The sequence below is a fragment of the Schistocerca gregaria genome, chromosome 8, assembly GCF_023897955.1.
Source record: "Schistocerca gregaria isolate iqSchGreg1 chromosome 8, iqSchGreg1.2, whole genome shotgun sequence".
NCBI lineage: Eukaryota > Metazoa > Arthropoda > Insecta > Orthoptera > Acrididae > Schistocerca > Schistocerca gregaria.
The window spans coordinates 280,946,815-280,972,291 of NC_064927.1; the positions used below are offsets into that span (position 1 = coordinate 280,946,815).

The 25,477-nt window shown below is 41.6% G+C and overlaps 1 protein-coding gene across 1 annotated transcript in view; it reads left to right on the plus strand.

Moving 5' to 3' along the window:
• Positions 1 to 280: 280 nt before the first annotated feature.
• LOC126285316 (uncharacterized protein CG3556-like) overlaps positions 281 to 25,477 on the plus strand; it is a 597,333-nt gene continuing 572,136 nt past the window's right edge. Inside the window, exon 1 of the mRNA XM_049984616.1 lies at positions 281 to 363. The gene's annotated coding sequence lies outside the window, so the exon portion shown is untranslated. The remainder of the gene's footprint in view (positions 364 to 25,477) is intronic.

The window sequence follows — 25,477 nt, forward strand, 5'->3', positions numbered from 1 at the left end:
GTACTCGATGGCAGGCCCCGTGGAGCTAAATTGCCAGAATTCGATTGGCCGTTTCTGGTCCGTGATGCCGTGACCAGCCCGCATGAAATCCCCTTTATGATTAATTGACAAGCCGAGCCGGGCGGCCGCACATTTCGACTCGACTGGCACGGCGCAGCCGAGCGATGACTCAACGGCCTGCCGTTGGCGGCCCGGACCGTGACGTCACGGGCGCGGGCCGAGTCTTTCCGAAAGCTGGCGGACGCGGCCGAAGGGCAGCGGGCCCCGGCGCTGCGCCAGTCAGCTGTCAGCTGCGGAACAGTCGAGCGTCGACTGCGGGGTGGTCGACTCTGCAGCAGCGAAAGCACAGGGGCTGACGGCACGGTGAGTACCACGCAAGCTTCTGCCGCAGTCGTCGGACACTGCTCAAATACTTTAGGCTGGAACGGGCAAACTTCTCTCTACTCACACGAGAACCATTCACACGATCAGAAGCTGTTATATGGAAAGATCCCAATAATTTAATAAATCTGCATTTGGCGCATGGAATGTGTTAAGTCCACATTCACTTATAAAGCAAATAAGCGATTCACAAGTTGCGACTTGCTCACGAATACAACAGTGATCCAGAAAGTAAAGAATAAATTTATTTCCGTCTACGAACACAAAACTGTTTGTCCTTCGGCTATCGGTTATCTTCAGATCTGTTTTAAGACGTATCCTAATACATAATTTGTTTATCTTCTGACGATGCCACCATGGCTTCATTATATTGGGACATATTTTTAAACAGATCTGAAAGTAGTCACTGCTAACCGGAACCAGTACTCTAAGAACCTAACAATTTTGGGTTCATAGACGGAAATAAAAGAAATTTATTCTACAAATAAAGAAAGGTGATACTGAACACAACTGTAAGAGATAACATGCCGTATTAAGCTGATTATTTCGTTTTAATATATCAAATTATCATGACCCTTCGAAGTTTCGAATTCAGTTTTATAAGTAAACTATTTTTACATATAACACACTTTACACAGCAAACACAGAATTTGAGGTTGTTTTCATTTCAATACGAGCGCGGAATTGTTCATTGTGCGTGTGGCCTTTCGGCCTGTTCCGCTGACGTGTTAGAGTACAATGATTTCAAAGGAGTAGAGATGTTTGTTGCTATTTAGCAAACGTCGGAAGGGCCTACCGGTGACATACTACTGCTGTAATCGATATACAGGTAACAAAGCTGCAAGTGGCACACAGTTTTATAATAACCTGTTTCACTTGTCAGGCGCGAGCATCGTCAGATATGTGAACATTACAGCACCCAGCAACAACGTTAGATGAAATTGCTTTAAGGTCGATTTACAAAGTATTAACTTACATTCATTGACCTGGCGATAACATGACAGTTTTCTGCTATGGTACCTAGCGGTACTTTTAACTGTTTAACGATTTACCACCAAGACAATGATTCGAATTTATATGCAGTAAGCCGACTTTAAGGCAATTTTACCTAATTTTGTTGCTTGATATCCTTATTTTCATAGATCTGACGGATCTCACATCCGAGGACTGAGACCAGTTATAGTAAATGAAGCTGTGTGCAAACGTCTGGCTATTTCATCTCCATATTAGCTGCAATTTAGTTTCATAGTGTTTTAGTATCCCCTTTTTTGTTTTTGGATACGACTTGCTAAGAAGTCAAAATCGGTCATGGTACTATTTACGATGAAACGACGCTGAGAAACACAATAAAGGAATTGCGAAGCAAGTCTATAGACACCGACTTCTCTTCCAGCTAGCCTATGACTGTTGAGCCATTAGCTGCTCAGATGCCTTTCAAACTCAGCGAAGGGCATCCTTTTTCAATATTCTGCCCTACATCTATTACTGTTTCCAAGAGTCCTTATAGCGACTTTGGACCGATTGCTACGTAAATGACAGAAATACATCACTAAGTGTTTTCCACAGTGATGGGGTGATGAAGAAATACTAAGGCCGTGTCTGCTGCACTGAACCAGGCTGCGAAATCTAATCCTTGGAGCTGGGATTTACAATATGTGTTCTCCTAGAACATACCGTTGGGTGGCTTGCGGAGTATAAACGTAGATGTAGAACAGCGATTCCATGTTTGTGCAAAATAAGTAATCAGCTGACACAGTCATATTCGTCGCGTACAGCGAACGAAGAAATGAAAGTAGCAACCAATCCGGACGTCTCGTAATATACATTCTATTGTCAGAAGTTTTATTTATTGGTTTCAGGCAAAGCTCATTTCATCAGATACAGCGGTCACATAATAATACAAACCGCATATTTGAATGACGCCATTATAAAATATAAAACGCAATATACTGCGTAAAATCAAATTATATATTGATACACGAAAAATTAGGTGAGAGCTCAAGTTTTACTGTTTCACAAGACAGATGCAACGGCAAATACAATTGGCAAGAATAGTACTTATGGAACTATGAGTTACTTTAACAGGAGTAATCTTTTGTTTTTAAAATATTGTAAAATCTAGTTTGCTTGTATTTATGATATTCTATCAGTACAGGTACAAGTGTACTCTTCAATGAAGCAGGAATAACAGTATGGAGAGGGTATTAATTTTAACAAATTTCTCGTTTTATTAATATTCAGATGACCTGCCCTTAGTCGGTTAAAAGTAATTTCGTGTTACTCAGTGGCCCGAGGAGAGTCTATTGGGCGCCGCATCGGCTACTTGCGTGCCCCTAAGCTATCCCCGCAATCCAGCCAGGGACAGTTTATTGGAATCCGTTTCTGAATCTGGCACTACTATATGATTTTCATGATAGTCTATGCCCACTAACACTGTGCATTCCTTGTGCATTTTTCATTTTTTCTTGGTTGGCGAATCTATTATGAAAATTGCAATTGCGATTTGAAGTCGCGCATGAGGTAGGCGACCATTATGAGTAATCCAGTAACGTATACAATGCTGACTGGTCGCTAATAAGACGTCTTGGGTGTTCCATAGAAATATTACATTGAATCCATACTCTTTATTACGCCTTTCGGGCGTGGGCCATCATAAGACGGTCTTTTTAAAAAAAATGCAATCATTATGAGTATAAAAATACTTCACAACCCACACAGTAAGGGAAAACAAATGGCAGACAAACTTACAGAATATGTATCAGTGTACAGAACAAGAAAGCTGCATAAACCCTGACATACAGTGCACGAGATTTCACAGAGAAAACAGTGAAGCGCAGTGGCTGAATATGAAAAGTAAAGCGAAAAGCGAACAAATCATGCTGACTAGAGCGAAGTAAACTAAAAGCCTTCCAGATGGTGTGCCGAACTTAGCGCTCTAAACGCTGTCAAATACAAGTAAAATTATAGGAAGTAACAAATAGGCTACATTTAGCCTTGTGTAAAAATAAATATCATAAAAAATCAGAATATTAATGGGAAAAACCCACAAGGTACAGCAGAATACGTTGAAATACATATGTATTAAATGGCAGTAACAAATTATATCATTAGCTTATACATACCACGTGATTCAAACTGCAGTCGGGGATACAAGATGTGGAGGGAAGAGAATATTTTACGAAGATTTTATTTTTATACAAGCACAGGAATAAATAGTAAAACTATAGGAATGAATCATAAAACGGTTCGTCAAAGAGTTGCTGAAAGCTGTTACACTAGAGCATGTCGCACCCTGGTTAGCATAGACGCAGTCCTAGCACGCATTTTTAAGAATGAAAAATCAAAACGCATTTCACACAACAATATAAGGTGATAAGAGCACATAGCCAAATAGTAATCTCAGTGGGGCGTCCTCGCATATAAAATTAGTGAGAACACAAATCACGAGGATAGAAATGAAAAATAATAAGCAAACAACCAAATCTCTATTAAAAATCACGAAGAAACTGTCCCAGGAGGTGCATGATGAGCTCAGGGCGGTGACAACCAGTCATCAGTTATATTTGCACATAACAACTTGAAACAAACTTCAGTGAATGAAATTCCAAGTGTTAGGAAAACTAGGAGAGCCAGCCACACATTTTCACAAAAGGTCGCATGGGCACACCAAAAACGAGTATCAATTGATACAGAAATAAACCAATAAAACAAAAAGAATGATGACAAACGAGCGTCGTGAAAGCAGGAGTCCTAAATGATGTCACTAAAGCAACACATCACAAAAGATACTAAAAAAGCAATTCCTGTTCCTTGTAATCTGCTCGTCATTCACAATGTTAGAATATACTAGGTCTACAACTTTGCTTCCGCCGTTTTATCTCGAAGTTCGGGGCTTTATTGTGGAAAACGTACAAAAAAATTTATGATTCATAGTATTGCCCATCGCTGGCCACTACATTCTCCCCTCTTTCGGATAGCATACGAATCCCGTGGCGGAAGAACTGGGCGTCTTTTGTGGGGATCCATGAATCGATTCAATTCTGCACTTGTTCATATGATCAGAGTTGCTGGTAAGCCAGAGTGTATGCCACCAATTGAAAAAGGTGGTGGTCAGAGAGAGCAACGTATGGAGAATACGGCGGGAGGGACAGGACTTCTCATTTCAACGTTTCCATGTATATTTTGACGGGTTTTGCGACATGGGATCGAGCACTGACCTGCTGCAAAATTACGTTTATGTGTCTATCGCTGTATTGTGGCCGTTTGTGTTTCAGTGCTGTGCTTAAACGCATCAGTTCCTTTCGATAATGATGTCTTGTGACTGTCTTCGCTTGTTTCAGTAGCTACATAAACGTACTGTCTTCCACCGCTATGCTGCTCTTAGACATCAAAATCACCGTCCTTAGGCGTTGAAAACATTCTCTACGTGTTCTTCCACTAATAGTTCCCTCACAACTTATCTTACCCAGCATTTTAAGAGCCACAGTCGCAGATTTCTTCATGTTAAAGCAGAAAATTATGAATTCCCGCAAATGGCGAGAAATGGGTACGTAAGTCGACGTATGTAATCGAGAATAGCCTTATGATGCAATCACAAATTGTCCAATATTTGTATGGCATTATGTTTACAGATGTCTAAGCTTATTGTATTACACCTATGACCAACCATCCGAACCCCATTCGCCGCTACTGCCGTCTATTGCATAACGGCCGAACCAAAGTTGTAGACCTAATAATTTACGGCGCACATATACTTCGAGTTTCTGCGGGATATCACGGTCCATTTCCTTAGGCTCGATGTGAAGGACTTTTAAACCTTCATTTAACTCGGGTAAATCTTGGCCCTTCATTTTTAAATGGCAGCCTAGTCCACTATTATTACTTCCGTACGTGTGTTCTCTAAACCTTGTTATGAAGTCGCTCCCAGTCTAGCACGCTTAGATCTCGTCTCAGGAACCAAACAATTTTATAAACCCCCGAATTTTTAAATTATTTACCAGACTGTGTGATGAAGGGTCACGCTCGAAACGCCTAATAAAGAGTTTGGAGTAAATATAATATTCCTGTGGAACACCCAAGATCTGTTATTAGCAACCATTCAGCATTGTGTGTGCTTACTGGATTACTATGAAAATCACTATATGTAGGACTTCTCCTCTTAAGTCTGCTCCCTCCCAATGTATGAGAAACGTCTGTAATACCAAGTGTGAGGGAAAGAAACTGTAACATCTCCATCCATACGCTAGTTCGATAAGCACCGCAGATTACACTGTGGATTGCATCAGTGTAAGCTGAGACACAACCTTCTTAATTTCTGACACTCGATCCTGCAAGGCACTGAATATGTTGATTCATGTATGGCAAATATGGAAAGTCGTAAGTTTAGCTATTCATTTCTTAATTTCTAAAATTACCAAATAAGCAGCAACCAGTCGCAAAATCATGTTTTATTTATTCACCTTTGCAAATCGATTTCAACTGATTAACAGCCATCATAGGTGCTTTCAACGAATATGTGCCCTGAGTAGTAATACTGTCTTAAGCAGAGCTGAAACATAAAGTCTTTATGTTAATCAGTTGAAATCGATTTGCAAAAGTGAATAAATAAAATGTGATTTTGCGACTGGTTGCTGCTTATTTGGTAATTTTACGGTTTACAGTCGCTGCACAACTTGGGAGCCACGTGGAGCCTACCATTCATTCTTAATTTCTATCACGCTGAAAGGAAAGGATTTCTGATGCTCCGTCCCATTATCATACTTTGAATAATGGTTTATACTGTTCTACCAGATGTATTTTGAAAGGACTAACGAATTCCGTAATAAAATCTAATCTGTAATGTAGCACACGTTCTTGCGACATAGACTGAAAAATTACATATATATGACGATGGAAAAGTAACAGTGAAAGTACAAATTAAAAATTCTTGTAGTGTAGTCAGTAAGGCAAAGCCGTTCACACAGAACCTTCATTCGTCGATGAATTTCAATAGGTTTCACACCTTCATTACGCAAAAACCTAATAATAGAACGCTGTTCTTCCCTGGTGCAAGTCGCAAGTACGGCGGCCATCTTTATACTGATACTGCGACGGTATGTGTGTATCTGAACTATGCTGCCACCTACAGGCCATTCTGCACGCTGTTTGTAGCTCGCTTACCAACTTACAGGATTTGGAGCGAAATTTCGATTTGTTATTACAAATTTAAGGTTTTCATTTGACTCACCCTCGTAGAAGGCTGGCTGCATAGTCGGTATCTGCAACGACTGAAATAATTAATAATAGTTGGTAAAAATAATATATATTGTATTTAACCTGTGTTACAGGCTTCTTCATTTGCTGCATACATATAATTACAAACATATCTAGAGACGCATTACTTATGCCATACTTGACGAAGCGCCTTGTTAGAGGTTGCTTCCTATCAGCTGAAGGCTGCGCTACATTCCTAGTTGACGTCCCGAGCAACAGTGGACGAGAGCTCGCTAGATACTTGTCACGAGCCGCGAAGCGGAGCTAGTCGCGACTAATGAGTCCAGAGATATTACGGACCGCGGTCGATATCTGCAACCCCTAACAAGTGTGGTATCGAACGTTGATATCACAATAACTATAGTGGGTGCTCGACTTTCTCCCACTTCAGTTGGCGTAAATTCTGTTTTACGATATGGGGACGTGCGTTATCACGAAACAGCAGCATCCCTTGTCATGGCTGGTTTTCAACAGACCTGCTGTCCCATGCACATTCTTCACACTTCAGTGGATACCTACCGGTGTTTGTCGTTCGACAGCTAAGAAAAGCATAACATCAGGTTGGTCCTAATTGGAAGCATTTGGCAATAACGTCGCCACAGTTCAGGTTTGTCAATTTACCCCACTCACTTCGGAAGGACACAAACACTACAATAATCCATTGCCTATACGTCGGTGCTTAAATACCCGCATCGGAGTCGCACTACATTGCATATACGCTGCAGCAACGCCCTCAAGCGGCAACATTTCGACCGGCCTGTGTAATACTCCCCTTACCCTGATCCATAAATTCACAAATAACTCCGTCCGAACAGACCGCGGTAGACCCAACGATATCGACCGACAGCCGTCTCATCCTCAACCGAGAAGCGACACTGGATGCGGATATGGAAGGACGCGTTGTCAGCTCACCACTCTCCCGGCCGTTGTCAGTTTTAGCGAGTGGAGCCCCTACTTCTCCATCAAATAACTTCTCAATTGGCCTCACAAGGGCTGAGTGCATCTTGCTTGACAACAGCGCTCGGGGGTCTAGGAATAAAGATCAGTACCGTAGTAAACTGAATCGTCGTTAGGAGCGTACAAAAACTTACTGTCAGACGGACAGTTCTACTCCAGACTTAATGGATGAGAATCTTCTCACCTAGTGGTCGGTGTATTTTGCCAGAGTTAAATTTAAAGTTCATTTAATTTGTTATTTGCGTCCTTTTTATATTTATAGTTACGCCGCAGCCTAACAACAGAAAATGTGATACCTACTGAGTGTTCATCTAGTACTATTTTGAAGGGTTCTGGAAGTCACCATTTCGAGACCACTATAATTTAATATCTTGAGGAATCAGCCTCAGTTGCACAAATTTTCTTGTCTGTACCAGGTTTCGGCTAAATTAATCTAGCCTTCTTCAGAAGCATAAAATTACTATAACATGCCGGAGTAAGGCACAGTCACCATTAAAATTAAAACCTATAGTACCGTGGTACCATGTCGAATAAATCTACTTAGCTGAAGTCCAGCCCCGGCATCTCTTCACCACGCGGTCGGTTGGCAGCGGCTGCAATATGATAAAAATTCTTATAATTTTTTTCCATGTATTTATTATAATTTCTGTGCGCTCACACAAACTTTTTGTAACATGTTTTCGATGTCCCGGATAGCCTCGCCTTTTGCATGATATTCCAGAGCTTGCTTCTGCTCACTCTGTCGTAAGCCTTTTCAAAATCTATGAATACGATGTGAGCCTCGAGGTTGTACTTTCGTGTTTTGACTGACGTGCCGAAGAAACATTGTCAGAAAAGATCTTCCTTTCCTAAAACCAGTTTGTTCCTCCCTTAGGAGGGCGTCAACTACGTCATTCTACTGTAAATAATTTTCACGTAGAGTTTGTAAGACCTCCGTTTTCCTTCTTTGTAGAACGGTATCACTGCAGCTTTGTTCCACAGTTCGGGTGACACCCTCGTGTTCCAGCACTCATTTAAGAGGCGTAAGAGCCTGAGTTGTACTTAAATACTCCATATTTATTTATTTTTATTGTTGTAGCAATAAACTGCTTAATCTGGAGTCGTTCACATGTTACGACTCATTAATAATAACGTGCGCGTAATGGCCCAATTTCCTCGCCTGCTGCTAAATTAAAAGTGTAGCAGTTTTAAAAAAAAAGCGTCAGTTAACAAATCTCTGTAGTTACTTAAATACTCACGCATCACTACACAGTCGCTTCACAACACGTTAATGTGTACCTATAAAGATTAAATGGCTCTCACGTTACTAAAACTGAGTGACACGCCTTTTATGTCAATATTCACATATAAAAATATCCAAAACATGAGACGACGGCGGAATACTGCACACCAAACCAAATCGGATAAATACAGTACACATCACAAGTTACAAAGCAACAGTTTTTTTAAAATGTGACTGAAATGATTAATTAGTAGTTAGGTTTTTGTTGAAATGGCAGAAATCAAATTTCTTTTAACTTAATGATTTTGTTTTCACTGCAACAAGTCATCCCTTGAGAATTACTTCACATGACTGAAGAAACTTGCAAGCAATAAATGCTTGGTTAATGAATTAATTATTTTAAATATAATATTTCAATAAAAACTTTGATCTTAATCAGGAAATAGGAATATGATCTGATTTCATGTTACTATGCATTAGGAAACCTACAAGGTTACAACGAACTTCAGCTCTAAAATAAACTGTATTCATATCAAAGAAATCACTCACTGGACTGTCAGTTAATTCTACTGTCGTCATCCTTACGCAGCCAAAGCAGATGATCCTAAGTAGCATCGAATGGCTGAAGAAGACTGAAAATCAGGTTGGTTCACGTGCTCTTCCTTGTTCGGCGCAGCAGCGTATAATGAATGGTGTGCTAGGTGCCTTTCCATAATATCTGACTCTACTCGAATGTAGCCCACTGAGTATCAAGGAAAGCGAATATGTCCGAATTTGCCAAATAACTGTTCACATTCACCTAGGAATGCAACATCATAACCAAAAACAGAGGGGGCGGCGGGGCAGGAATGATGTAAACATCTGCGGTTAGTTAAAAAGACGGAATTTGAGCCGCTATGTGAGGTGCATATAGTGAAAAAACCGTGTTCTAGAGCAAGAGGGGAAAGACTAGGCGTTAGAGGAACACGTTATCGCGGACATCGAGGCACTGAAATAGTCAGATGTGTAATTAGGGCACGCAGGACAGAATTTAATTAGCTAAAGCAATGTTTATCCTTCAGAGCTGCTTGTAGGAAAAAGTGACTGAATTCCACGACAAGAAAAACTGAGCAATTATTCCTCAAAATTGGCCTGAAAGCAAATGATAAGAAATGCAATGAGTTTTAAGAGTACCTTTTAAATACATTGCTGGTTTCCGCAGAGTAACACGTAAATAATGAAATGGGCATTCAAATGTGACATGTGGCATGCTTTTTTTAATTACAGCAAAAGCAGTTTCTCTTAAAAACATGTACTTTGGATTGTCCACTTTTTTTCTGATCTCCCGGAGCTTGCTGTAATTTACACACAAATAAAATAAGAAGCGTAAGTCGCGAAGATGAGAAGAAATTTTAGTGAGACATTAGCGAGCTAAAGTTTGTTGAGGAAATCTCGTGTCATCAGCGGATTGACGGTGTCGTCTTGAAGCAAAGTTTAGCATAATTCCTTACTCATCTTCGCCTGAGAACAACGAACTTGTTGAAGCACTAATTAAGCCGAGGGGCTTAAATCTCAAGTAACCTGGGATCTTCTCGTTAAAAGCTACATTTCTCTATCATGACACTTGGGTCGAGTCCAAAGTTTTCTGTCGTAGCATATTGTAGTTCACAAGTGTGTGTATTTTCACTTCCGTTAAGTTAAGAGAGAAACTTTTTTTTTTTTACAAAACATTTGTCAGAGACATTTTCTTTTTTTAAAACTATTCAAGCTTTTGGTCGACGGGTAACAGATACATAACCGCTTCAGCATCACTAGCATACTATGACAATAAAATTGTTATTAAAAAGACATAGATAATTTTTTGGATTTAGGGAAAATCGCCGCCTTCTGACAATTTTTGTGTGACTTCTGCGTCGACCGGTGGTTGTACCGAAACGCAGAAATAACTTTCCATTTCTCTACAACAAGAGTGGACTGCTTGACACATACATACTTTTCTGAAATGCTACACAGACGTACGATTACTGGCACAATATTGCATCAGTACCAATATGAAGCGCGTCATTTACTAATTTATTTTTGTAATTTCAGAGTTCAGAGTTACCCTGTTTCAAATGGTTGCCCGACGGATGCCACTTCCTGTTTTTCTCTTTCTTAAATTTTGTTCTTTGGAAGACAGTTTACCCACGTGACTTGAAAACTGCCATTTTCTGTTCGTATGTAGGAATCTATCCGAAACTATGTAGATTTTATGTGACTTCTTTTTCGGATAAATACTCAGACTTAGCGTTTCGGACGTAAAATTTTTGTCTTGCTTCCTGCGATTTTTAAGACCTCCAATTATCGTAGTTTCAGATGCGTTAAGTGACTTAAGTAGTTTCATTAGCTGCTTAACAAATTACATTACTTTTTTCCGTTGTAATGTTGAGTTTATACAGATAATTTTTTTGTAAATTTCACGAAGAAAAACCCTTACGGACAGTTGCGTTACTGAACGCAATGGTTTTAATTTCGAAGTGTCAGAAGCAGAAGTTAGGTGTAAATAGGACGAGAGGAGTGTCCGGTCTATGTTTGGATTCGGCCCGCAGTGTGCACGTCTGACATTTGCTGGCCCAGTTCGTTAACCCCGACGCTGCGACACGCGACCCGCGAAGCTCAGCTCGCCTGCCATTTTCGCAGTGACTTGCTAATACCTTAAGACGGCTTCTGATTGCCGGTTCACCTCTATAATAACTGCTCTTATTTCTGGACCTTGGCATAATGTCACGCAGGGTGCGGCAAATTCTGGAGTCCGATATCACCAGGGAGCGACTGTTCGAGGTAGAATTTGTCCGACTAGCGTCCATTGAGAATCAAAATGAAACGTGGAAAGATAGTTACTTGTTGCTGTAAATATCTGTTTTTTCAACACTTCTCTACGTTAGTGCGATTGTTCCCTTACTTACGGTTTTATCTGTTCAAATGTACACTACTGACCATTAAAATTGGCTACACCAAGAAGAAACGCAGTTGATAAACGGGTATTCATTGGACAAATATATTGTACTAGAACTGACATGTGATAACATTTTCACGAAATTTGGGTGCATAGATCCTGAGAAATCAGAACCCAGAAAAATCACCTCTGGTCGTAATAATGGCCTTGATACGCCTGGACATTTATAAGTAGGCTGTTTAGGTTTTTTTATTGGTAACGCCACATAGCGCTCTGTATGAAAAATCACTGGCCGTGCTGTGTGCAGTCAGTGGCTGGTTGGCATTGTTGTAATACTCGCCATTGTAGTGTTGGACAGTTAGCTGTTAACAGCGCGTAGCGTTGCGCAGTTGGAGGTCAGCCGCCAGCAGTGGTGGATGTGGGGAGAGAGATGGCGGAGTTTTGAAATTTGAAGATTGTATGTCATGAACTGCTATATATATTATGACTATTAAGGTAAATACATTGTTTGTTCTCTATTAAAATCTTTCATTTGCTAACTATGCCTATCAGTAGTTAGTGCCTTTCGTAGTTTGAATCTTTTATTTAGCTGGCAGTAGTGGCGCTCGCTGTATTGCAGTAGTTCGAGTAACGAAGATTTTTGTGAGGTAAGTGATTTTTGAAACTTACTGGTTAATGAAAGTCAGGGCCATTCTTTTGTAGAGATTATTGAAAGTCAAATTCCGTTGCGCTAAAAAATATTGTGTGTCAGTTTAAGCACAGTCTTGTATAATTTTTCTAAGGGGACGTTTCACATTGAGTCCTACAGAGTTTGGATGGCGTGTACATGTACACCTGCCCACGCAGCTTCAACGTGATACCACAGTTCATCAAGAGTAGTGACTGGCGTATTGTGACTAGCCAGTCGCTCGGCCACCATTGACCAGACGTTTTCAATTTGTGAGAGATCTGTAGAATGTGCTGGCCAGGGCAGCAGTCCAACATTTTCTGTATCCAGAAAGGCCCGTACACGGCCTGCAACATGCGGTCGTGCATTATCCTGCGGAAATGTGTGGTTTCGCAGAGACCGAATGAAGGGTAGAGCCACGGGTCTTAACACATCTGAAATGTAACTTCCACTGTTCAAAGTACCGTCAATGCGAACTAGAGGTGACCGAGACGTGTAACCAATGGCACCTCGTACCATCACGCCTTCTGAACGCCAGTATGGCGATGACGAATACACGCTTCCAATGTGCGTTCACCGCGATATCGCCAAACACGGATGCGACCATCATGATGCTGTAATCCTTGATTCATCCGAAAAGCTGACGATTTGCCATTCGTGCACCCGGGTTCGTCGTTGAGTACACCATCGCAGGCACTCTTGTCTGTGATGCAGCGTCAAGGGTAACAGCAGCCATGGTCTCCCAGCTGATAGTCCATGCTGTTGCAAACGTCGTCGAACTGTTCGTGCAGATGGTTGTTGTCTTGCAAACGCCCCCTTCTGTTGACTGGGCTCGAGATGTGGCTGCACGATCCGTTACAGCCATGCGGATAAGATGCCTGTCTTCTCGACTCCTAGTGATACGAGGCCGTTGAGATCCAGCACGGAGTTCCATAGTACCCTCCTGAACCCACCGATTCCCTATTCTGCTAGTAGTCATTGGATCTCGACGAACGTGAGCAGCAATGTCGTTAAACGATAAACCGCAGTCGCGATAGGCCACAATCCGAGCTTTATCAAATTCGGAAATGTGATGGTGCGCATTTCTCCTCCTTACACGAGGTATCACAACAACATTTCACCAGGCGACGCCGGTCAACTACTGATTGTGTGTGAGAAATCGGTTGGAAACTTTCCTCATGTCAGCACGTTGTAGGTGTGGCCACCGGCGCCAAACTTGTGTGATTGCTCTGAAAAGCTAATCATTTGCATATCACAGCATCTTCTTGTGTCGCATCTGTAGCACGACATCTTCGTGGTGTAGCAATTTTAATAGCCAGTAGTGTATTTATATTAAACACTTTACTTCACCGGACGAGCTGTATGTAAAACAGAGTGAGTTTTTCAAATGGGGAGGTACTGCTGGGCAGTGTAGGTTTCCCTGAATGGAAGCACACATGAAAACACACCAGACCTCCACTATGGTTTGAGCTTGACACTCAAGAGAATAGGAATGTTGTCGATGACGGCTGCGCTTTCATACATTGATACTGGGGGTATCCACATATCTCTTGTTATCGACTGGCTCTGGTGTGGATGTATGCCGTTTAGTGCAGCGTTGAAAGACGACAGCCCGATCTACCAACCAAGACCAGGTTGACATGCCCTTCACATACGGGGAAGCAAGTTAAAATGGGCGGGCAGCAGTACGATGGTACTGGGAAAAGTATCCCCGTTGAGAGCAGCAGCACCGTAAACTCTTCGCAACAGTGATTCGCCATTTGTGAGAGACAGGCTCGTGTACAGAACTGGTAACTATGAAAGGCGGGTGCTCCCGGTATGTATACAGACCTTTCAGGAACAGATGTGGAACACTGGCGAATATGACCGCAGTATCAGCAACAAGGCAACCGACGTTTCAGCCAGTGTTGCAAGCGACCTTTTTCAGAGTGTTTTTTGTATACAAACAAAAAATACGCTGAAGGTCGTCACTTTCAGCAGTGACCGAAACGTCGGTGGTTTTACATATTGACAATGCGGTCACAAAGCCAGAACAATTTTATTGACTGTGACAATGGCCGCGAAAGCCCACGTTTATATTTTTAAATTCAAATTTGACGTTGGGTGGCAAATAACAAATGGAACATTTTATCGTGTGATATAATTACAAATTAACAATTCAGGGATTTTTTTCCTTTGGTTGTACTGTGAAACCTTGCTTCTCGCTAAATTTCATTATTACATGTCAAGGAGAGTTACCCTGCAGGTTTTGCTGAATGAGATTTTGAATACCAAAATATGTAACATACAGAGTGAAAATTTTAGAACTATATGAAATAAAATCGTAACTTCTATAAGGTTTGCGTTAGAACGCTCAAACTGCACGGATGGCCGAGGGGCTTGATGGGAATTGAATGGTTTGGTTTAGCGACGAAACCCACTTTCATTTGGACGGGTTCGTCAATAAGCAAAATTGGCGCATTTAGGGGGAGTGAGAATTCGAATTTCGCGATCGAGAAGTCTCTACAGCTTCAGCGTGTGACCGCGAGGTTTGCAATGTCCAGTCACGTTATAATCGGAGCAAGAGCTTGTTTGATGTCCTGGAGGAGTACTTTGGGGACCGCATTCTGGCTCTGGGGTATCCAGAGGCCTCTGGCATGGACCTCGATTGGCTGACATATGAATACATACGACTGCTTTTTATGGGCTATATTAAAGGCAAGGTATGCAGCAATAAAACCCCAAAGCCATTGCTGAGCCGAAAACAGCCTTTCAGGAGGTCATCAATAGGATCGATGTTCCGACGCTTTCGTGGGTCACGCAGAATTCCGCTATTCGTCTGCGCCACATCATCGCCAATGATGGCAAGAGTATCGAAAGTGTTGTTGTTGTTGTTGTCTTCAGTCCTGGGTCTGGTTTGATGCAGCTCTCCATGCTACTCTATCCTGTGCAAGCTGCTTCATCTCCCAGTACCTACTGCAACCTACATCCTTTTGAATCTGCTTAGTGTACTCATCTCTCGGTCTCCCTCTACGATTTTTACCCTCCACGCTGCCCTCCAACGCTAAATTTGTGATACCTTGATGCCTCAAAACATGTCCTACCAACCGATCCCTTCTTATAGTCAAGTTGTGCCACAAACTTCTCTTCTCCCCAATCCTATTCAATACCTCCTCATTAGTTACGTGATCTATCCATCTTATCTTCAGTATTCTTCTGTAGCACCACATTTCGAAAGCTTCTATTCTCTTCTTGTCCAAACTAGTAATCGTCCATGTTTCACTTCCATACATGGCTACACTCCAAACAAATACTTTCAGAAACGACTTCCTGATACATAAATCTATATTCGATGTTGACAAATTTCTCTTCTTCAGAAACGCTTTCCTTGCCATTGCCAGTCTACATTTTATATCCTCTCTACATCGACCGTCATCAGTTATTTTACTTCCTAAATAGCAAAACTTCTTTACTACTTTAAGTGTCTCATTTCCTAATCTAATTCCCTCAGCATCACCCGATTTAATTTGACTACATTCCATTATCCTCGTTTTGCTTTTGTTGATGTTCATCTTATATCCTCCTTTCAAGACACTGTCCATTCCGTTCAACTGCTCTTCCAAGTCCTTTGCCGTCTCTGACAGAATTACAATGTCATCGGCGAACCTCAAAGTTTTTACTTCGTCTCCATGAATTTTAATACCTACTCCAAATTTTTCTTTTGTTTCCTTTACTGCTTGCTCAATATACAGATTGAATAACATCGGGGAGAGGCTACAACCCTGTCTCACTCCTTTCCCAACCACTGCTTCCCTTTCATGCCCCTCGACTTTTATGACTGCCATCTGGTTCCTGTTTGTAAATAGCCTTTCGCTCCCTGTATTTTACCTCTGCTACCTTTAGAATTTGAAAAAGAGTATTCCAGTCAACTTTGTCAAAAGCTTTCTCTAAGTCTACAAATGCTAGAAACATAGGTTTGCCTTTTCTTAATCTTTCTTCTAAGATAAGTCGTAAGGTCAGTATTGCCTCACGTGTTCCAACATTTCGACGGAATCCAAACTGATCCTCCCCGAGGTCCGCATCTACCAGTTTTTCCATTCGTCTGTAAAGAATTCGCGTTAGTATTTTGCAGCTGTGACTTATTAAACTGATAGTTCGGTAATTTTCACATCTGTCAGCACCTGCTTTCTTTGGGATTGGAATTATTATATTCTTCTTGAAGTCTGAGGGTATTTCGCCTGTCTCATACATCTTGCTCACCAGCTGGTAGAGTTTTGTCATGACTGGCTCTCCCAAGGCCGTCAGTAGTTCTAATGGAATGTTGTCTACTCCGGGGGCCTTGTTTCGACTCAGGTCTTTCAGTGCTCTGTCAAACTCTTCACGCAGTATCGTATCTCCCATTTCGTCTTCATCTACATCCTCTTCCATTTCCATAATATTGTCCTCAAGTACATCACCCTTGTATAAACCTTCTATATACTCCTTCCACCTTTCTGCCTTCCCTTCTTTGCTTAGAACTGGGTTGCCATCTGAGCTCTTGATATTCATACACGTGGTTCTCTTCTCTCCAAAGGTCTCTTTAATTTTCCTGTAGGCAGTATCTATCTTACCCCTAGTGAGATAAGCTTCTACATCCTTACATTTGTCCTCTAGCCATCCCTGTTTAGCCATTTTGCACTTCCTGTCGATCTCATTTTTGAGACGTCTGTATTCCTTTTTGCCTGCTTCATTTACTGCATTTTTATATTTTCTCCTTTCATCAATTAAATTCAATATTTCTTCTGTTACCCAAGGATTTCTAGCAGCCCTCGTCTTTTTACCTACTTTATCCTCTGCTGCCTTCACTACTTCATCCCTCAGAGCTACCCATTCTTCTTCTACTGTATTTCTTTCCCCTATTCCTGTCAATTGTCCCCTTATGCTCTCCCTGAAACTCTGTACAACCTCTGGTTCTTTCAGTTTATCCAGGTCCCATCTCCTTAATTTCCCACATTTTTGCAGTTTCTTCAGTTTTAATCTACAGGTCATAACCAATAGATTGTGGTCCGAGTCCACATCTGCCCCTGGAAATGTCTTACAACTTAAAACCTGGTTCCTAAATCTCTGTCTTACCATTATATAATCTATTTGATACCTTTTAGTATCTCCAGGGTTCTTCCACGTATACAACCTTCTTTCATGATTCTGAAACCAAGTGTTAGCTATGATTAAGTTGTGCTCTGTGCAAAATTCTACTAGGCGGCTTCCTCTTTCATTTCTTAGCCCCAATCCATATTCACCTACTGTGTTTCCTTCTCTCCCTTTTCCTACACTCGAATTCCAGTCACCCATTACTATTAAATTTTCGTCTCCCTTCACTATCTGAACAATTTCTTTTATTTCATCGTACTTTTCTTCAATTTCTTCATCATCTGCAGAGCTAGTTGGCATATAAACTTGTACTACTGTAGTAGGTGTGGGCTTCGTATCTATCTTGGCCACAATAATGCGTTCACTATGCTGTTTGTAGTAGCTTACCCGCATCCTATTTTCCTATTCATTATTAAACCTACTCCTGCATTACCCCTATTTGATTTTGTGTTTATAACCCTGTAGTCACCTGACCAGAAGTCTTGTTCCTCCTGCCACCGAACTTCACTAATTCCCACTATATCTAACTTTAACCTATCCATTTCCCTTTTTAAATTTTCTAACCTACCTACCTGATTAAGGGATCTTACATTCCACGCTCCGATCCGTAGAACGCCAGTTTTCTTTCTCCTGATAACGACATCCTCCTGAGTAGTCCCCGCCCGGAGTATCGAAAGTATCATAACCTAAATCCATATTTCTGTAGTGACGTTTACATGTTGAATAAAGTGTGTGCACGCCGTAGTTTGGAAATAATTTACCTTTTTTCCGTGTAGTTCAGTAATTCTCAATGTGTATATGGCCGTATCTTTTGACTGCATCTTCTTCGAAGCCTCAATTTTGATATCACAAAGGAACTGTAGACCTTAGTATGTGACATATATTTCAACTCGGTGCGCTTACCCGCTGCTTAGAAAGCGGGTTCTCCAAAATTGGACAGGCAGGCAGACGGGCAACAAAGCCATCGTATAAGAGTGAGGCACACAACTCTAACAAGTGGCTCTGAACACTATGCGACTTAACTTCTGAGGTCACCAGTCCCCTAGAAGTTAGAACTAATTAAACCTAACTAACCTAAGGACATCACACTCATCCATGCCCGAGGTAGGATACGAACCTGCGACCGTAGCGGTCGCCCGGCTCCAGACTGTAGCGCTTAGAACCGCACTGCCACTCCGGCTGGCAAACCCTAAAAAGTGTTTTTTATACCACTGTATAAGGCGTGGTGAAAAAACCTGGTAATATGGTCAGATTAGCGTAGGGTACATCGAATGAAGCAAAGTTTTTTTCTTAATTAAAGGTCGGAGATTCATATTTACGGAACTACGCCCTAAAACAACAGACAATCGGCGTCGAGCGGGCAGAAGTTCCTCCAATTTTACGTAACGTGTTTGGCGTGTCTAGCAGAGTGGTTTTGTTGGTTAAACTGCTGCTCCATTCGGCCGTTAACAATGCCAACGATTAAAAATTGTGTTTAAAACTTTACTACTGTTTTATTTTTCACCACTGTACACGTTAGCATCGAAGTTAATTTATGCCGTCTTTATAGTAACAATTATTAAAACATGTGGACTTTATATTTCATTATTAACAGCATTACACCTCACAGCGCTATATGTAGAAAAACTTACTACATTGCAACTTTTGCAGTATAACTTATTCACTTAAATTAAAAGCATTTTAGAATATTTAATTTAGCCAATTTCATAGTCAAACGTTACTCAACAAACATCGTAGAAAAGTCGTTTCCAACGTAACTTGCAGTGAATATTAATTTAAAGGTTGTCTAGCTTTGATTATTTATATGGAACTCTTATTGGTTTTTCGTTGTTTCTGCAACAGTGTTCTGACCTGTTTTGTGTACCAAGCCGGATCAGGGCAGTCGTTTAATGTATTTAGTATAAAACTCTCGATCGCTGTTTCCTTGAATCGAAGCGACATCTGGTATACACATACATTGTTAATTTGGAAGCTGCGGACATTGTCTCTCAGGAAGGCGTCAAGGTAACCGTGAACAAACTTTCGGTAACAGAAGTAGTACTTCAACTGAACGGAAAAAGGAGCAAAAAAAAGGCTCAGGGAAAGACAGTAACACAGCGATATGTCACTTACGAATGAAATAAATAGCAGGTGAAGCCAAGGTCAAATGGCTGCAGCAAAAATATGAAGAAATCAGAAAGGAAATTATTTTCGGAAGTACAGATTCACTTACATAGAAAGGTGTAAGCAACATGCTATCAAATTAAAAGCAAATTCGTCAATTTTTGGAGTACAATGGGAATTTCACTCTCATACGCAGAGGAGAGAGTGAATAGGTGGAAAGAGAACAATAAGGCCTGTATGATGACGTGACGTAAGCAGAAACAGGAGTCTATACGGGTGATAAAGGTGATACCGTAAGTCAGTTTAACAGGGCTTTGGAAGATCTGCAATCAAATAAGGCGAAGGGAGTAGATAACATTTCTTCGGAATTACTGAAATCGTTGGGGGAAGTGGCAACCAAACAGCTATTGAGGTTGGTGTGTAGAATCTATGAGACTGGCCTCATACCACCAGACTTTCAGAAAAATATCATCCATACACTCACGAAGATAACGGGGATAGATAAGCCCGAGAGCGTTGACCATGGTGGTGGCCGTCAGTACGCTGGTTCGAATCTTACAGCTGTCAATACTTTTAGGCAAGAGAATATATATAATATATACTGGTCTCCAAAATTAAAACAATAAACGGAAATATTTGCAGGGTTATTTATTTTGTCGTAAAACAGAACAAAGAGGCGATAGAAATAATGTAAAGAATACAGAACGTAAACGACTGCAATATGCATAACGGTAGACAAAAATCTTTTTCGTTTTTTCCAACAACTGATTTGTATACACAGTCCTACAATTGGTTGATGTGTTCAGGACGTGGTGTTACCACCTCTGGTGCCAATTCAGCCTGACAATGACGGGGCATGATATCATCAATGAGGCAATAATGCCCATTCGACCTGGAGAGTTGCTCTCAAGTCTTGGAGAGTAGTTGGTGGGTGCTGACATGGTGCGACTAGTCTCCCTAGTGCACCCCAGACATGCTCTATGAGATTCAAACCGGGAGAGAAATCAGGCCACGACATGCCTGCAATATCTTCCGTTTCCAAGAAAACATCAGTCGCTCTTGCTCTATGAGGTCTATCGTCCATCAGTATTTAGTCTGGGGCCACGCCACATAGTAACAACCGCAGATGAGATCCCAAAATGTCCTCACGATACCTGCCAGCAGTTAAACTTTGCCGATTCATCCATACAATTTCATGAGGACGCGTTCAAGTGGCCAACATAATCCTTATAAACAGCATCAGGGATCCTCCTCGACATCGGCGTCTTTCCATAAAGTATGGAATCCCAAATCGTGATCTACGTTTTCTCCAAATGCGAATGAGTTGAGAATCACTCTCCAGACCAAATCGGGACTCATCTGTGAAAAGAACATTGGCCCACTCTTCGACTAGACGTTCCCTTCTTGAAGACGCATCGGAGGTACACATACAGCAGGTCTCCAACAATAAAGATCACTCTGCCGAAGCCTTATGAACACCGTTTGTCTCGATAGAACACGCGGTGGGTGTTACGAGGTTCCTGAAAATGGCTGTGAGCACTATGGGACTCAACTGCTGTGGTCATCAGTCCCCTAGAACTTAGAACTACTTGAACCTAACTAACCTGAGGACTTCACACACATCCATGCCCGAGGCAGGATTCGAACCTGCGACCGTAGCAGTCGCACGGTTCCGGACTGCGCGTCTAGAACCGCGAGACCACCGCGGCCGGCGGATGTTGCGAGGTCAGATGCGAATTGCCGTGAAGTAGTTAGGCGGTACCGTGGTGCCCTTACGGCCAAATAACTGTCCTCTCTTTCTGGTGTCACACGTGGTCGTCTCCCCCACGGTCTCTATAAACTGTTGCCACATCCGAGAAACAGACGATTCACATTAATCCATCGGACCTCATCAGTTTGCAACTGTCCTGCTCCCATTCTTCGTATGGCCCTCCACCGCAGAGTATCTGCTAGGCGTCTTCTTTGTGCCATACTGCACCGTCGATGACTGTATACACAGAAACAGTGGATGTGGGAATACCCGAAAAACATTACCCCGTTTGATAGGTGACATCACGTCATTGTTCATGTGGTTTTCCGTTGAACAGAATGCTATTTTCCGTGCAGAACACGATTGTATCTGTTGACACTTGGTATGATTATATGGTGAATTAGACACAAGAGAGGGAAATACCGATTCGTTGCTTTAATTTTGTTCAGTCTGTACAGTTTATATACCCACAGAATTATACAAATGCACCTACTGAAGAGTTTCATGCAACCTGCACTACCTTCAAACACCATGTGCAAGATTTTCATGTTCTCTCGCCCACTATGCGCAGATTGTGTCAGTCCTACAGGAAAAATTAACAAGATACTTCTACAGGAAATTTAATATAGTTAAATTTTGTACTGGGGTATGTTTTCCCTAGAGGTCACAGTTTTCGAATTATTCAAGAAAAACATACAAAAGTGTCCTTCACACGCGTTTTTCTTGAATAACTCTTAAACCTTGAACGCTAGCGAAAACATATCTCAGTACAAAATTTAACTACTTTAAATTTCCTACGAAAAGGTTTTGTTCATTTTTTCTGTAGGACTAATAGTTCGCACATTGCCAGCGGAAGACATGGAAATCTCGTGCGTCGGTTTCGAAGGCATTGTGGATTGCATAAATCCCATCGGTAGTGGCAGCTGGATCACCCTTCAGATATATAGCGAAACGAGATGGTGGCTAATTTTGGTTAATGTTCAATCTTATGAATACGCGGAAGACAGAGTTGTATCAATCCTGTCAACTGTTAACTTGTTTTCACAAAAGCTGTCCACTTACACATGAGTGTATATATACATTTGAAATAGTTTTTTCAGGCTTTTTTGATAGGCTTCATGATAGCGTATAGCCACGAAATCATTGCTGACTCTATATCTGCGTCGTATTTCTGTCTTTAGCGTGCTGTAATTTGAGAGCGGGTTGCCCAAGGCCAGTTTTGCTTTTATTGATCAAGTATCATCAGTGGCAGTTCGCGTTTGTTACACTTTTTTACGTATTTTGAGGTCAAAATGTTTTTCCCTCGTTGTTGGTGGAGGCCATAGTCGAGTAAACTTGGTTTATTAGAGTTTTAGGTACCAGTTTCCCCTTTCGTTGCATTTGCGTTCCTTGCACTTCAGTTCACTGTTGTTCAATTTCACACGAACTGTCATCATGGAAATTCATAAACGGCAAAAGAACACCATGCGTAAAAAGGAAAGCACGCTTTTCGAATATAATCTACACTAATAACCAGGGAAAAATTAGTCGCGTCGAAAATACGTAAACAGGAGCAATTAACTCGGACTGCTACAGACGATCCTTGCAAGTAAAAGCGAAATAGGTCTGATGTAACACTCCCTTAAACTGCATGCCATTTAAGACACAATAAAGAATGACAACTAGATATTCGCTTTTATTCTACTGTTCTAACGATTCTATCAAGTCCGGAAAGGAACCTGCGTCTTGTTCATTGACGACGTTTTTTCGATAGCTGAAGCATATGCGGGTTAGTCACCAGGATTTATCTATCCACTAAAAAATTATTTTAGGGTAATTAACATTTTTAAATTAAAGGTCCGTATACACCGAAACCTCCTTAGCACTGTTCCTTAGCAGGGCGCCAGAGAAGCGAAAAAAAGGTCACACCTTGCTGAAAAGGTGGAGCATCGTGTTGTTATTTGTTTTCGGTTGCACCGGAAGTGTTGCAGCTGTGTGGGGCCAAGCCCGACGACTAAAGAAGCTACAATATTTCCGATGGTACAGAAAACGAATAATCCGCGCAATACTCCAACTTTTCAATTGGCTGCGACAGTTTGTTTTTGCTTCTCCCTTGAGTGACGTGCTACGGTACTGAAGCACAGAGGCTTCAGTGTTTACGAGGACTGCAGTCATGTACCTGCAAACAAACTATACGACCGTACCTTTTTCCTTTTGAAGTCATAATTAGCATTTCGACTATCCCAGTAGTGACCTAAATTCTACCGTATAGGTTATCTTAGCATTCCGAGACGAGTATGCCGAAATTTTCCGAACCTAACAGGTGGTAGGGTGTATCCTCTCCATGTAGGAAGCACAAGGTACTTAAGGAACATGTTCTGTGTTCGGGCATTATGACATTCTTGGAGAACTAAAGGCTCATCTGTAAAAATCAACATTGAGTCGGCCAACAGAGATCTTGAGAGACTCAGCTAGTCCTCTACCTCCATGTGACACATAGCGCTCTAGACAACGGCGCTCAGGTAGATGTCATGTTCTTTGACTTCAGGAAGGCATTTGACACCGTCCCACAATGCTATCTAGTGGGAAAAAATACCAGCTTAGCTAGTATCGGACCACATTTGCTACTGCATTCAAGGCTTCCTTGCAGATAGAAATCAACATATCGCTCTTAATAGAACAAAATCAACAGATGTAAAGGTAAATTTCCGGAGTACCTCAAGGAAGTGTGACAGGACTGTTACTGATTACGCTGAATATAAATGCTCTAACAGAAAGCTTCGGAAGCTCTTTAAGACTGTTAGCAGTTGATGTTGTCTATAAGAATGTAGCTAGGCCAGAAGACAGTATCAATGACCTGCAAAGGATTGATGAATGGTACAGGTTCCGGCAGTTGACCCTGTGAAAGTAACACACTGTGCGTACGTGGGAAAATAAATCCCCTACTGTAGAACTACACAATTAGTGTCAAATTCCTGAAAATTGTATCTACCGTAAAATATCTAGGCGTAGCTATCCAGAGCGACCGTAAGTGGAATGACCACATACGGCAGATAGTAGGAAATTCAGATGACAGACTGAGATTCACAGGAATCTTGAGGAAGTGTAACTCATCCACGAAGGAAGTGGTTTAGAAGGCCCTTGGTAGACCGATTCTTGAGTGTTGTTCATCAACATGGGATTGTTACCAGGTAAGACTGATTAGAAGAGAGAGGATCCAACGGAAAACGGTGCATTTAGTTGGCCAGAGAGCGTTACAGAGCCGCTCGACTGAGTCTAGCGACAGACGTTACAAGAGAGGTTTTGTGCACCACGGAGACGTTTACTATTGAAACTTGAGTGAGCGCTTCCCGAGAGTAGTCGGACATCGTATTACTTCCTGCCTCATGCATATCACGAAATAACCCCAAAATTCAAGAAGGTAGAGCTAAATACAGAGACTTACCGACACTCATTCTTCCCACACGCCATTCGCGAATGGAGCAGGGAAGGGAGGGAACTATTGCTAGTACCAAAAGTATCCTCCTCCAGACACCCTTAAGTGACTTGCGGAGCGTGATGTAGATTGGATGTGTAGTCAGAGATCTTGTCAAACACAGTTCGAGCTATTCTTTCATGAGATCCAAAGAGCTATAGATAAAAGCGGCAGACAGATATCGCATTCCTTGACTGCAAGAAGACATTGAACAGTATTCCGCAGTGTCGTTTAGTGCATAAAATACCAACATACCGCGAACAACACGATATTAGTCAGTGGGTTCTGCACTTTCTAAGAAATAGGAATCAATACATTCTTAACGTTATGAAATCGACAGAGGTAAAGTTAACTTTTGCAGTACCCGAAGAAAGTGTAATAAGCCATTACTGTTGACAACATACATAAAACTATTGGATAACGTCGGGAGCTATGCGAGGTTGTTTTCAGACGATTCTATTGTCTATTAGAAGGCTGCAACGCCAGGAGGTTAACAACTTGCAGAGGTTCACTGACTGATGCAGGGACGGGAAGGTGAACATAAAATATAAATGTGACGCACTGCTCATAAACACGTGAGGAGACCCGTTACTGTTACATTACACTGTTGTTCAAAAATCACTGGAAACAGTAAGAACCGTAATATCTAAGAGCAATCGTCTGGTGCG